The 14,300-nt window shown below is 45.4% G+C and overlaps 1 long non-coding RNA gene across 2 annotated transcripts; it reads right to left on the bottom strand.

Moving 5' to 3' along the window:
• Window positions 1–2,879: 2,879 nt before the first annotated feature.
• On the bottom strand, window positions 2,880–9,714 carry LOC122464364. Of its 2 annotated transcripts, XR_006288313.1 has the most exons (4): window positions 9,582–9,714; window positions 8,808–9,076; window positions 7,077–7,193; window positions 2,880–3,495 (listed from the first exon to the last, which is right to left on the bottom strand). It is a non-coding gene; the product is annotated as an uncharacterized LOC122464364 (long non-coding RNA). The 2 variants fall into 2 exon arrangements; XR_006288312.1 differs by having other exon boundaries at window positions 8,808–9,700.
• Window positions 9,715–14,300: the final 4,586 nt, after the last annotated feature.

The raw sequence follows: 14,300 nt of genomic DNA, 5'->3' as shown, positions 1-14,300 counted from the left end.
TAAGCAGGGGGTTGGACTAGATGACCTCCTGAGGTCCCTTCCAACCCTGATATTCTATGATTCTGGGGCCCTTACAGTACACAGCCATTACCCCCACATGGAAGGTGAGATTGGGCCATGAGCTTCAGCACTTTACAGCAAATAGCATGTAGGTGCCTTAGCCCAGGAAGAAATTGGGATTTAGGGCTCCTGTTGAGGCCAAAATCTTAGCAAGATTCAGAATGGGGTTGGAGCTCTCGGGTCCCTTGTAGCCCTATTTCTGAGATTCCGCGTACAGGTAACAAGCCTATGCAGCGTTAGAATTGTTAATGGTAACATAAATTTGGGAAGGAATATTATCCCTAGGGCTGGTCAGAAATGTTTCAGCAATAGGTTTTTTTGACAAAAAGGCCATTTTCATTTAAACTGAAATGTTTAGAAAGGTGTTGTTTCAACTCCACCTCCCAAAACAAAACCCATCCAAAGCATGCTGATAATGCTGAAAAATCCCTTTTTGACATTTTCAGAACTGGCCGTTTCTATGTTCCATTTTGAAATGACCTTTTTAAATTAAACTTGGTCTTTTGATAAAAAGATTTTTACAACAGTTTTAAAAGGTCAAAATCCTGATGAAATGTTTTGATTTATTGATGTTTCAGTCAAGCCAAAATAGTTTTTTTTTTAATTTCATTTAATGAGAAATATCAATTTTTTTGTTTTTATTCCATCTCAAACCCGAAAAAAATTTCAAAATCACAGAATTTCCTGCTAAACAGATAATCTGGTTACTGCCTACCTCCAATTACCCCTATGTTTCATGGTAAAATAATCTCTAACCATAAGGAATTAGGAGGATACCTAGTGTGGGGAAGAATTATCACATATCTCCTAAACTATAACAGAGTTCAAAAAAGAACTAGATAAGTTAATGGAGGATAGATCCACCAATGGGTTTTAGACAAGATGGGCAGGGATGCAAAACCATGCTCTGAAGTGTCCCTGCCTAGCCTCTGTTTGCCAAAAGCCGGTTATGGGCGACAGGGAATAGATCACTTGATGATGACCTGTTCTGTTCATTCCCTCTGGAGCACCTGGCACTGGCCACTGTCGGAAGACAGGATACTGGGCTAGATGGACCCTTGGTCTGACCCAGTATGGCCATTCCTAGGTTCTGAATGTGAGAGATGCATCAGTGTAATTTCAGCTGTGATTTCTAACCAACTGAGCAGAACAAGAGACCTGTTCTCATCCCTCTCTGTCCACAGAGGTCACAACAATTAGATGTGCACTTCTTAATCAGCCACATGCCCTTCCCATGAATACCCTCTGCCTACCGGTTCCACACTGCTGCCTGGATCCCAATTTTGGAAGTAATATAGGCATGGATGGGGTGTTATGCTACACACACACTCCTGTGCCTGGCTGCATCAGACCTCCCTGGACCATAGTGCTAAGCACAGGGTTGGGAAATCAGGGGCCTTGTATTTGATACTCCCCACTGAGAGCAAAGGGTGGGGAGAAGATGGGCCTCTAGCTCCAGTTCCCCCTGCCCCTGATTCCAGCCATCAGAGCTGGCTGGGGACATGGCAGGGACATGCTACAATCTGAAAAGTGGGGTAGAAAATTCCATACACTCAATCTATCTCCAGACACCAGCCATCCAGCTAATAGAGCATGCGTTGCTTTTAAATTTAAGCATAAAACATTTAACTAGGTCTTTAATGGTATTAATAAACAACCTTTGATTTAAAACTAATTGAAATGCACAGGAGACATTTCTGAGATGAAATAAAAGAATATAAGATAAGGCAGAGACAGACATTGAAAGGAAATTAGCAGGGGAGTGTTGTGTTTTTCTTCACTGTTTGCTAAATAGGTCTAACAGGGTAGATTAGAAGGAAGTATGATGTGGTCCAGTAGCTAGGACCATGACTATTGAGTCAGAAGACCTGGTTTTACTTCCTGGCTCTGCCACTGATGTACTACATGACCTTGGGTAAGTCACTTAATTTCTCTATTTTTTTTTTTCATTCTGAGCTCTTTGGAGGAGGGACCATCTCTTATTATGCATATGTACATTACCTAGCTCAATGAAACCCCAGTCTTAGATGGTTTCTAATAATAAGAGAGATCAGAATTAGGCTTTATAGTAATCGGAATGGGCCAGTCCCTTCCTCCCTCAGCTTCTGGATAGCAGCGGGTAGCTTAAGTAAACATAGTTGCACTGTGCTGATAAAGTTAAGATTATGGGCATTATGTGACATTGAAATTTTATCACTGGCACTATAGAATGTAAACATAACAATTAATCCTGTTTCATCACCTTCTTTTAGATCTTGCCAAGGTAGCAATGAGCAAACTCTTAGGTCTGGCGATCACACATGGAGAGCAGTGTGAAAGGATAACCATGAAACCAAGCAAAACTCATCTGATTTCAGGCTTGGTTATTAATCCAGGTTTGGATCCAGCAACCACTTAGCTGCGTGTGTAATGCCCGCAGACCCCGGTCGTCAGCGGGTGGGATCGAACCAGCGACCTCTGAAGCTTAGTGCATGAGCTTCTACTGCATGAGCTAAAAGCCAAATGGCTGTTAGCTAAGGCTGCTGAGCAGACTCATTTAACTTTCTCTAAGTGGTCTCGGTGCCACTAGATGGGACAGAACCCCGCACCCAGCAGGTGTGTGGGTTACACAACCAGCTCTACTCACTTGAGGAACCCATTTAATTCAGTGGGACCACTCCTAATAGTGAATGTATGCCGGTGCTGAAGTGTCTGCGGGATCTGGACCTCAACATTTAGATTCAAGGTTATTAAAATCTACCATCCTGGGGGACCCAGTTACAAGCATTTTGTCCCCGGGGGCCGATTAAAACTTGGTTCGGTTTTGCAGAGCAGAGGTAACGAAACTGTCTTGTAATGTGCTATTGTGATTTGCGATAGCAAATGGGCCTTTAGCAAGACTATAATGTGATAAGGGAACGTGGTTAAAACACCATTCAAGGTTCAGTCTTGGTAGGTTCTGCGTAGGAGACTCAGGCGGGACTTTAGGAAGGTCAGCTAAGCACCTCTGAGAATGATGTAACGGTGCTGGTTCGGTGGCTATATCAGAACTGCTTGCAGCTTCCTCTCCTGTAGCTATTCAGCTAAGAGGGGTACAGCCGTTCAAGGGACATAGCCTCACAGCTCCTCTTTTCCAATTAAAGATCTTATTCGACATTAATCGAAACTATCTATCCATATAGTCAATACTCTACACAATTCCTATCTTACAATTAAGTTTGGCTTGTGACCATTTTAACAATTCTCCTTCAGGCTCTGAGGTCCATGCGGTTTGGTTGATCTGCGCGACAACAGGACTGTCTCTGCATCAGTAGCTTGAGCCATCTGTTGGTCTGTTGCGTGCTCCACTTCCCTTTCTCTTGCAGGCATTGATGTTTCCTCCTTATGCTCCCTTTCTTCAGGACCATACTGTAGATGTCTCCTGTTCTGGTGGTAAGTCTGTCCTTCGGGAGTGACCTAGGAGCCAAAGCAGGAGTAACTATTGTCTTTTGTTCTCAACAATTTCTAACATTTATACAACCAGCCTCTGCAGGATGTAAGAATGCTACTTCATAGAATCATAGAATATCAGGTTTGGAAGGGACCTCAGGAGGTCATCTAATCCAACCCCCGGCTCAAAGCAGGACCAATACCCAATGAAATAATCCCAGCCAGGGCTTTGTCAAGCCTGACCTTAAAAATATCTAAGGAAGGAGATTCCACCACCTCCCTAGGTAACGCACTCCAGTGTTTCACGACCCTCCTAGTGAAAAAGTTTTTCTTAATATCCAACCTAAACCTCCCCCCCTGCAACTTGAGACCATTACTCCTTGTTCTGTCATCAGCTACCACTGAGAACAGTCTAGATCCATCCTCTTTGGAACCCCATTTCAGGTAGTTGAAAGCAACTATCAAATCCCCCCTCATTCTTCTCTTCCACAGACTAAACAATCCCAGTTCCCTCAGCCTCTCCTCATAAGTCATGAGGAGACTTATTACTTTTTGTAACTTTCTGTGATCCTACATTTTTGTTGGTCTTTATCTGCTTTCTTCAACCCTTTTACATCATGTCCATTCTCAGCATCATTTTCTACAAGATGAGGCGGTCTAGTTTTTACTTTTCTGTTTAACAGAAACTCTGTGCGAGACAACGAATGTCTCCAGGTGTTGCCCTATAGTTAAGCAATGCCAAGTAAGGATCTGAATTAGATTTGTTTGCTTTTATTTAGTAGCCCCTTTATTATTTTTATGCCATTCTCCAGTAGACCCTCTGGCTGGGGTGTGGTATCTAAGACTCACTGTGATATGCTTGAATCCATAGTCTCTCACAAATAGTTTGAATTCATATCCTACATATTGTGGACCATTGTCTGACATTACCACTGCAGGAATACCATGTCTAGCAAATAGTGATTTAATTTGTGTCACTACATGCTTTGCCATGCCATTGTCCACTGAATCAATCTCTGGAAAGTGTGTGTAATAGTTTAAAATCAGAACATATTCTTTGCCAGCAAAATTGAATAAATCAATACCAACTGTATGCTAGTTTCTAAAGCTTCTTGATGTACCATCATTGGCTCTTTTGAAGGCTAAGGCAGGAATATTTAATGTTTCCCATTTCTTAAATGTTTTCTCGATATCCTCATTTATGTGAGGCCAAAACAACACATCTCTGGCCCTTCTTCTGCAATTTCAATTCCTAAATGTCCTTCATAAATTCTAATAAGCAAGTCAGACTGGAACACTTTGGTAATGATTCATCGATTGCTTCTCAACACAACACCATCAATCACTGAAAGTTCTTCTTTGAAGTGAAAATATGGACTAGATCTGTCCTGTCCAGGCCAACCAACTGTTATAGCTTTGATCACCCTTTGCAAGAGCTCATGTTGTGTTGTGGCAGCTGCGGATGTAGTCCACCTTTTGTCAGAGCCTGGGTCATTTTTCTTTCTAAGGTTCACATGCACTATATCAGATTCTGAATCATTTCCTACTACAGTATTGCCAAAAGCTCTGGATAGAGTGTCTACTGGCACTGAATCCCTTCCTGCTTTATATTCTATTTGCAAATCATATAACTGCAATTGAAAAAACAGTCTCCGTATTCTGGGAAGGGAGGCAGTCCCTTCTTTGCAATGGATTCAACAGGCTTATGGTCTGTTTCAGAAATAACTGGTCACCTATAGATGAACACGTGACATTTCTTGCAACCATGCACTAAAGCTAAAGCCTCCTTCTCAATTTGCATGTCTTGACACTGAGTTTTAGTGAATGCCCAGAAAGCATATGCCAGAGATGAACATAATTTGTTGGGGAAAAGTCAACATGGTTTTTGTAAAGGGAAATCATGCCTCGCCAATCTACTAGAATTCTTTGAGGGGGTCAACAACCATGTGGACCAAGGGGATCCAGTGGATATAGTGTACTTAGATTTTCAGAAAGCCTTTGACAAGGTCCCCCACCAAAGGTTCTTAAGCAGAGTAAGCTGTCATGGGATAAGAGGGAGAATGGCTGTCGCAAAAGCAGTATCGTCCATATAGTATATTAAAAGTACATAAATGTGTGTTACTCTTATAAAAGGGAATTTGCCAAAATCCTGCTGATGCAGCCCTAGAGTTCTTTTATAGCTCTCTAGCAGGCTCAGATGCCTCTTGTCACAGCAAGGATTCCTTGAATGAAAAATAGGTAATGTACATTGTTGCTTTGAAGTCAATCCCTATTTCCTCTGTATGCTCAGGTAAACTAGTAATATTAAATAACATAAGGCAATTATCCATTCAAACTAACAGGGCATTCCATTAGGGCACAGACAATTTAAGCTGAAGACAATGTAAATAATATTATTTCCTGCAATATCTTACAACTTTGATCTTAAGGTTAACTGAACCATCTGCATGCATAATATAATCTATTAAGACATAAAAGTGAATTAGCATCCACAAGCTAATCTGGTCATGTTGTTAACATCTAACAAGATATAGATAAACACAGACAAATATAATTAGTACTTACCTCTAACTCTCTAACAATACAGACCGCTCATCCATTTAACATGGCTTTGAGACCTATCTACAAGGAATGGCCCTGTTTACCACTTCAGTACTTCCCTAATATGTCTTTAAAGGTTGGTTTTGGGTCACTTCGCCTGCTCGCTGTTTAACCCTTTCCGGCCCAGTGTCACAGGCATATTCTTACTGTCTTTGTCCAGGTTCAAATCTGGATCTGCCACCAGTCTTTTTGGATCTCGAAATCCCATCGCTATTTGAGCTCTAATTATTGTATCTGTGAGTTGACCATGATTACATGTTTGGCTCAACTGTTTGATAACCAGCATAAATTCTTCATAGATTCATAGATATTAAGGTCAGAAGGGACCATTATGAACATCTAGTCTGACCTCCTGCACAACGCAGGCCACAGAATCTCACCCACCCACTCCTGCGAAAAACCTCTCACCTATGTCTGAGCTATTGCAGTCCTCAAATCATGGTTTAAAGACTTCAAGGAGCAGAGAATCCTCCAGCAAGTGACCCGTGCCCCATGCTACAGAGGAAGGCGAAAAACCTTCAGGGTCTCTTCTAATCTGCCCTGGAGGAAAATTCCTTCCCGACCCCAAATATGGCGATCAGCTAAACCCTGAGCATGTGGGCAAGATTCACCAGCCAGATACCCAGAAAAGAATTTTCTGTAGTAACACAGATCCCACCCCATCTAACATCCCATCACAGGCCATTGGGCCTATTTACCATGAATATTTAAAGATCAATTAATTACCAAAATCATGTTATCCCATCATACCATCTTCTCCATAAACTTATCGAGTTTAATCTTAAAGCCAGATAGGTCTTTTGCCCCCACTGTTTCCCTTGGAAGGCTATTCCAAAATGACTCCCCTTCTCTCTGAGTTCTCATGTGACATTTATATTTTTTCAAAAATTTGCATTTGTTTGGAGTGTGCAGTAGTTGTAAAGCATGATTGTTCTGCTTGCCTTAAGGTCATACTATTATAAACAACTAGTGCTGTCAGCTACATACTATTTAAAGCAAATAGCTACCTGCTGCTTTTTTTCTTTTTCAGCAGAGACACTCGCTTGCATGTACAGGTTGAATCTCTCTTGAACCTCTTCCAGTTATCTGCTGCATTGCCAGTGTGGCGGGGCAAGGCCAGATGGCTATAGGAAAGTAGTGAGAAACAGGTATGTTAGCCTCAGGCTAAACAAATCCTTGTTACCATGGTAACCAAATGGCAGTTCCTCCAGGTTAATCAAGACACCTGGGGCCAATTAAGATCTTTCCAGAAGGCAGGGAGGATGCTAGGTTGATTGGGACACCTGAAGCCAGTCAGGGGCTGGCTGAAACTAGTTAAAAACCTCCCAGTTAGTCAAGTGGGTGTGCATGTCAGGAGCTGTAGGAGGAAGTTGCACTGTTGGAGAGGCTGAGCAGTACACACCATATCAGACACAAGGACGGAAGCCAGCCCTGAGGTAAGGGTGACGTGGAGCTTGAGGAAGTGGGGGGCTGCTGTGGGGAAGTAGCCCAGGGAATTGTATATGTCCTGTTTCTAAAAAGTCAGCTACCATAGCTGATACTATTAGGGTCCCTGGCCTGGAGCCTGGAGTAGAGGTGGGGCCTGGGCTCCCTCCCTTTGCCCCCCTGATTAATCACTGAGACTGGGAGACAACAGAGACTGTGCGAGGGAAGGTTGCTTCTCCTCCCCTCCCTCACTGGCTTATGATGAAAATGGCTCAGTAGGCTGTGACCCTTGCCTCTAGAGAGAGAAGGTCTATGTGGAGGGTCACAGTGAGCCTCTGAGGCTAGTGAAATCCGCCAGGAAACGCGGGACTCATGGAGACAAGGACAGAGCTTTGTCACACCAGATAATGTCAATTCCATTAGAGCTCTCAGCTGATCCATTTTCTTTATCCCTTTTGTCCTGTACTCTCTTTTCCAGTCATTCGTATTCATCCAATCCTGGTGCTATACAGTGTTTGTAGGTTCTGCATAAGGAGACTCAATCAGGACTTTAGGAAGATCAGAATATGTGATGTATTATAAATTCAGCTCAGCAATTCTGAGAAGGGTATTTCTGTTCGGGTGGCTGTATCAGAACTACTTGCAGCTCACCCGAATGCGTGTATTCAGCTAAGCTGGGTGCAGCCCTTAAAGGGACATATCTTCACACAAGGTCCCATCTACACTGCAGGAACAGACTGTGCTTTCACGGTGGGTATGTCTACATGGGAACTGGAGATGTAATTTCCAGTGCAGTTAGAGACACCTGCACTGAAAATATCAACATAGCCACAGCTGCAAGGGCCATGACACAGGTTAGCCTTCCTGAGTATATATCTAGTGGGATGGGATTGTACTCAGGGTGGCTAGTCTATCCTGTCACTCTTGCAGCTGTGAATACAATTCTATTTTTAGCTTGATCAGAGCTAGCTGATGTCTACCTGGGTTGGAAATTACACCTCCAGCTCCAATGTGGACATATTCTGTGTCGGGGGACATGTTACTATCATGTCTTCCTGACGCCGATTTCATAGCGTAGATGGGACCCTACCATGTGTTGGGAGACTACATGCCTCCCAAACATGGTAGTTACTATAATGTGGATGAGTTTGCTAAAGAACTCATGAACTCATGAACCTGTTCATGAACTCGAGCTGTGCTTTGAACCACACTGACTCAATGTGTGGTTTAGTTTTGACACCGCACAAAATTTGCCATTTTCCAAAGCAGACAAGACTCGGTGGTTTCAAGAAAAACTTGGGGGCTGAACTTACATGAATCACAGCCAAAGCAATGGTTGACACAGACTGCTGTGAACTTGCAACTACTGAGTTGTGTGCAGTTCTGGTTTGGTTTCTAGTCTTCCGGTGTAGAAGTCGATTGAGAGAGGGGATCAGCTGGGATCACTTATCTCAGTCTCCTCCAACCCAGCAGACAACTTATGCCTTCGTCCATCTGGAAGGAGCTTTCTGAGCAATTGCAGGGCTTGTATGAGCTCATTCTTGTTTTGGTCTTCATTGTGGTCTTGATAATAGGCTATGAACTGAACAAGAAAACAAAACAAAACAAAAAACTGTCTGACTTCCACAAACAAACATTGCCTTCAACTGTGGTTAAGTGACGCACAGAACAAACTTCATAACTTCCTGGACACTTGTCGGAAGGCAGGTTCAGCAAGGAACAGAAGAATAGGATCAGGCCAATAGTTCACCTAAACCAGCATCCTGGGTCACAGCGAGGGCTTTGGCGGTGAGGCTTAGCAGTCAGGGCTGGTGAAAGAGTCCAGCGACCTAGGTCAGGGATCAGAGTCTACGAGTGGTAGCCTGAGTTTGGGACTGGGATCGGGGTCCTAGCACCGATGCCAAAGAGCAGGTACAAAAGTGACAGAGTTCAAGGGGCAAAGTCAAGCCCCATAGCCAGAGTCAGAGTTCAAGCACGGAAGCAAGGGATCAAGCTGAAGTCAGAGTCCTAGTACCAAAATCAGGGGTCAAAAGCTAGAGTCCCAATACCCAAGCCAAGGAGCAAAGCCAGAATCAGGGTCCAGGTACCAAGGCCACAGGTCAGGATTGGGGTCGGAGTTCAAGGGGGGAAGCCAAGGGTCCAAGCTGGGGTTCGGAGTCAACCAGCAAGCAAAGGGGCAAGGTCCATCTCTGTAGCCAGCAGGGGAGTCCACCTCATTGCCCATAGTCTTCCTAGAATTCCTCCTGGGCTTAAATAGAATGCCTGCACCAACCAGGAACCAGGAGGGAAGTTGTCAATCCAGCCTTGGAGGTGGTACTTCCTGGGGTGTTTATCTCCCTAGGCTCTATACAATAATGACGAAGCCCTACCATGGCTATCAGCTAGCAGTGTGGAGGTATCAACCGTCCCACAGAGCTGGGTTCTGTCCCTGCAGGGGCTCACATCCTGTCTCTCACAGTAGCCAGCACCAGATTCTTTGGAGGAAGGAGTAAGAAACCCCCCACCTGGGCAATATGGAATAAACTACTAGAGGAAATTTCTGCCTCACCCCAAAGGTTGGTTTATGCAATAATGTAGCAGGGCCCAATTCTCATAACCCACTACGGGACATAGAGAACAACCATCATGCTCTCCAGACACACCCCCTCCCTGCTCCTGGCCTGTGCTCCTCTTTGCCCTCCCTACACCTAGTCTGCCCCCAACATACACCCTCTGATGAGGGTTGGGAATAGGGTTGACAAAAGTCCCTTTTGCAGTGATGCCTTCGCTACAGGGCATATTCCCAGGGGGTGGTTCCCCCCCTCCCCTTTAAGGCCCTTTTCTGTTTTCAGGATGGCACGAAGGAGCCTTTAACTGAGAATTAGGCCCCGAGTGTTTATATCCCCTGTAAAAATCATTGCATATGGAAACAGGCTGCAGCCAAAACTCAGATTCATCCACCCCCACCCGTTAGGGTGATGTAGATCTACGTTTTAAATCCCAGGCCCAGCTCCTGTTGCTTATGCGGTATGGTCCCTTTCTGAAGCATTGATTTCCCTCCCGTTTAAGCTGGTAAATAGGCAAGATGCAAAAGTGTGTGTGATATTTGTTTCTTCTCTTCAAATGTAATTAACGGAGCTGATTTTTCTGGGCTTCTGCAGTTATTTGCTCTTCTGATTTCCCTCTTATTTCCTGTGATCTAAAAATGGTGCTTTATGAGAAGCAAGGCGTCGGGGGCTTCTTTTCTTAGTGTGGAATAGAGGGGAAATTGGGCTTTCATACCAGTAAAAGCAGCCCATTTGAGAATGTTAAACTAAGGAGACGGCTGAGATGGATCATTTGCCTGTCCACCTGCCTACCTTCTGTGCACGAATGGCACTGTGGCAGGGCGGTCACTCCACTCCAGTTTGGAAGGGGTTAAAAACAGCCCTGGGAAAGGGCTGCCCCAGGGAGCCAATCACGAGTGGGCTTGAGGCAGCCAATCAGGGCCTGTCTGGGACAGTATATGAAGGGCTCTGGGGCGGGGAAGGAAGTTAGCCTTGCTCCAGCAGTGGAGCAAGGAGGACCTAGCTGCCTGGTAGAGACAGGGGTACCTTGGACAGGACAGGACAGGACAGGACAGGACAGGACAGGACAGGCTGAGCTGGGGAGCTCTGGCCTGGCGACCTCCCAGGCTGAGGCCTTGTGGCAAAGGCCTGAGGAGGTACTAGGGCTGCAGGGAGGCAGCCAGGGCAAGAAAAGGCAGCAGGTCCAACTCCCTTGCCAGTGACGAGTGGCCATTACAGACTGCAGTTTGCCCCTGAGAGAAGGGGCTAGATGACAACTGGCACTAGTCACTGAGGCAAGGTGGGTATAGGGGGTTGGGGTTCCCCAGGAGGGAAGACCCAGAGTGGGGGGACACTGCCCTGGGGCAGCACCCCAGGTTAAGAGGCACCGGGGTCTGGGAGGTACACGGGCCCAGCAGTGGTGGAGACAACAGATCAGGTAACTGAGGGCAAGAAACTGGCCAGAGGAGGGCGCTCCTGAACTGGATAAGCTAATTCCCAGACTGACCAGCAGGAGGTGCTGCACCAGTGAGCCCCGCCTTGCTACAGGCACCCTTTGTTACTTGGACATTTAACCACTCCTAGGGGATCAAAGATAGCAATCAGCCACATATGGTGTAACTGATTTGTTGCAAGACGTGTGATAATGGCATAGGCTCGAAATATGTTTTCACACCAATTTATCCATTGAAGTTATGCCTTCCCTACACAAAGAGCCAACGGGCATCCTTTGGGCTGTGCGGATTTATCTTAGAATCAAGAGAAAAAGCAAAGAAAAGAACAAATAGGTCTGATTTCCCTTTGTCCTGCACCATGCACTGCCATCTCCACTGTGCAGGAGGGGTGTGAAATATGACTAGATCAGAATGGTAGTTATTTTATACCCACTCTGCACTCATTTTGTGCTTGACTCCATAACGTGTGAGGTGGTGGTGAACTGGGATCTCTGTGCCAGATCATGCTCTGTTACACCAGTGTGAATCCACTGGCCTCATTCTCATTTACACTAAGGCTGCGCTAAATCCCTCTGGCAGCGCAAAGGGGCCTTAAAGTGAGTGTCAATGTAATTTAGGCCCACTTTAAGGGCCCTTTATGCTGGCAGGCAAATGGGAATCAGGCTATGGTTGCCACCCCTCCGGGTTTTACCCAAACAGGATGGTTTTTGGCTTCTGTGTCCAGGTGCCATTTAGGGTTGCAAGGTGCCTGGTTTTCGACTGGAAAGTCCAGTCGAAAAGGGGACCTGGTGACCCTAAATTGCACCCAAAGCAAGAGTCCAGTTACTGTGGGGCAGGGGAAGGTGTTGGGTCATTATTCTGCCCCAGCTCCAGCTCAGCCAGACCTACCTGCAGTCAGGCTCCTTGAGACGAGCCAGCAAGCGACAGGAGGCCGGGGGAGAGGAGTGAGCAACGGGGGCAGGACCTTGGGTGAAGAAGTGGAGCAGGGGCGGGGCCTTGGGGGAAGAGGTAGGACAGGGGTGCGTTCCTCAGGGGTCTGGTTACCAGCAATTAGAAAAGGGGCAACCCTAAATCAGACCCTAGACTTCAATGGAACCACTCTTGGTTTTCACTGGTGTAAGAAAGAGGTGGATTCTGCCCCTAATTTATAGGGGCAGTACCCAGCAAACAGAATCATCTCATTTTACAGTTATATAACTACATACAGCGCAGTTTAAAAGGCCCAAGGGAAAAGAACCAAGATTTCTTTGGAGATAGGAACTGATTCAGTGCCGATCTTTCTCTCCCTTTCTCTTTCAGGCAGAAGTGTGTGAACAAAACCCACGGATGAAAACAGTGATGCACAATGCTAGTCTAAGGGCAGGTCTAAACTTAAAATACTGAACTGGCACAGCTGCACCTCTGATCAGCCATGGCTCTGTGGAGGGGGCACCAGAGCGGGCAGGAGCAGTCGCCTACCCATAAAGCCAGCCCTGGCCCTAACCCCATCCTATGCTGCTCTCACATCCGTGCTGCCCACTACTCTCCGGCTGCCCAGCTCTGAAGACAGCACCTCTGTCAGCAGCCGCACAGAAGTAAGGGTGGCAACACTGCAACCCCCCTACAATAGCCTTGTGACCCCCCCGCACCCCACAACCCTCCTTTGTGTCAGGACCCCCATGGTTATAACACCCTGAAATTTCAGATGCAAATATCTGAATCCATGAAATTGGTGATTTTTAAAACCATATGACTGTGAAATTGGCCAAGATGGACCGTGAATATGATAGGGCCCTAATAATGAGATTTCCCTTCCTTTGTGAAGTGCTTTGTAATCTGTTGATAAAAGTGGTATGAAAGAACTATGTATTATTTTATCCTGAGAACCATGACTGTGAATGCTTCTTTAATTTTACCCTGGATCCGAGTCCTGGAGAATAATGCAGGATTTGCGTGGGCTTCAGTTTTTTAAGCTCTGTCACCATGGCATTGACAAGAATCCATCAGCTGTGTCTGCATCTAAGGATAGCATATGTTATAGAGATGGATTATATGTAATTTTTCTGCAATTATTTTATTTTCTTCTATACTTAGAATAAGAACATCAGATCAGCCATACTGGGTCAGACCAACTGTTCTTCTAGCCCAGTATCCTGTCTTCCAACGGGGGCCAGTGCCAGGTACTTCAGAGGGAATGAACAAAGCAGGACAATTTATGAGTGATTCATCCCCTGTTGTCCAATCCAGACATCTGGCAATCAGGGCTTTAGGGACACCCAGAACATGAGGGTGGGTCCCTGACCAACTTGGCTAATAGCTGTCGAAGGAGCTATCCTTCATGAGTATAAGGCATTATCTTATGACCCTGGTCCTTTTACAGCTCTCTGGGGAGTCATTCCAGATTCATATTGGTGTAAGTGAGAACAGAATCCAACCCAGAGTTTTTCATATGGATAACACTAGCCCCTTTCCTAGACTTTTATCATTCTCTTGTCACTGTCTAGGGTTAACAGGAGACAATTTGTATCTAAGGAAACAGTCAATGTTCTGCTTAATATTCTCAAACATATTCTCAAAGGGATTCATTCACAACCCAGGTCAGACTCTTCTGTGCTTTCCCCTTAAGATACATCTCCTTTTTATGCACCTCACCAACCACGATGAGGGAAGACCTTGTCCTGATTGGCTGAGAGAGAGGGGAGCTATGCCCCACCCTATATCACAAGACTCCTAGTCCCTGCACACTTAAAGACACAGTAACCTGGGTTTTCCCACAGTCTCTGACTATTACCCTGGGACCACATCTTCTCTTCCAGCATCTGCTCCAAACTCCTGGACCAGGGTTTGG

This window comes from Chelonia mydas, chromosome 2, assembly GCF_015237465.2.
Source record: "Chelonia mydas isolate rCheMyd1 chromosome 2, rCheMyd1.pri.v2, whole genome shotgun sequence".
NCBI classification, from domain to species: domain Eukaryota; kingdom Metazoa; phylum Chordata; order Testudines; family Cheloniidae; genus Chelonia; species Chelonia mydas.
Note: the sequence above shows the minus strand (reverse complement) of the source record. Positions and strands in the feature narration are given on the sequence as shown.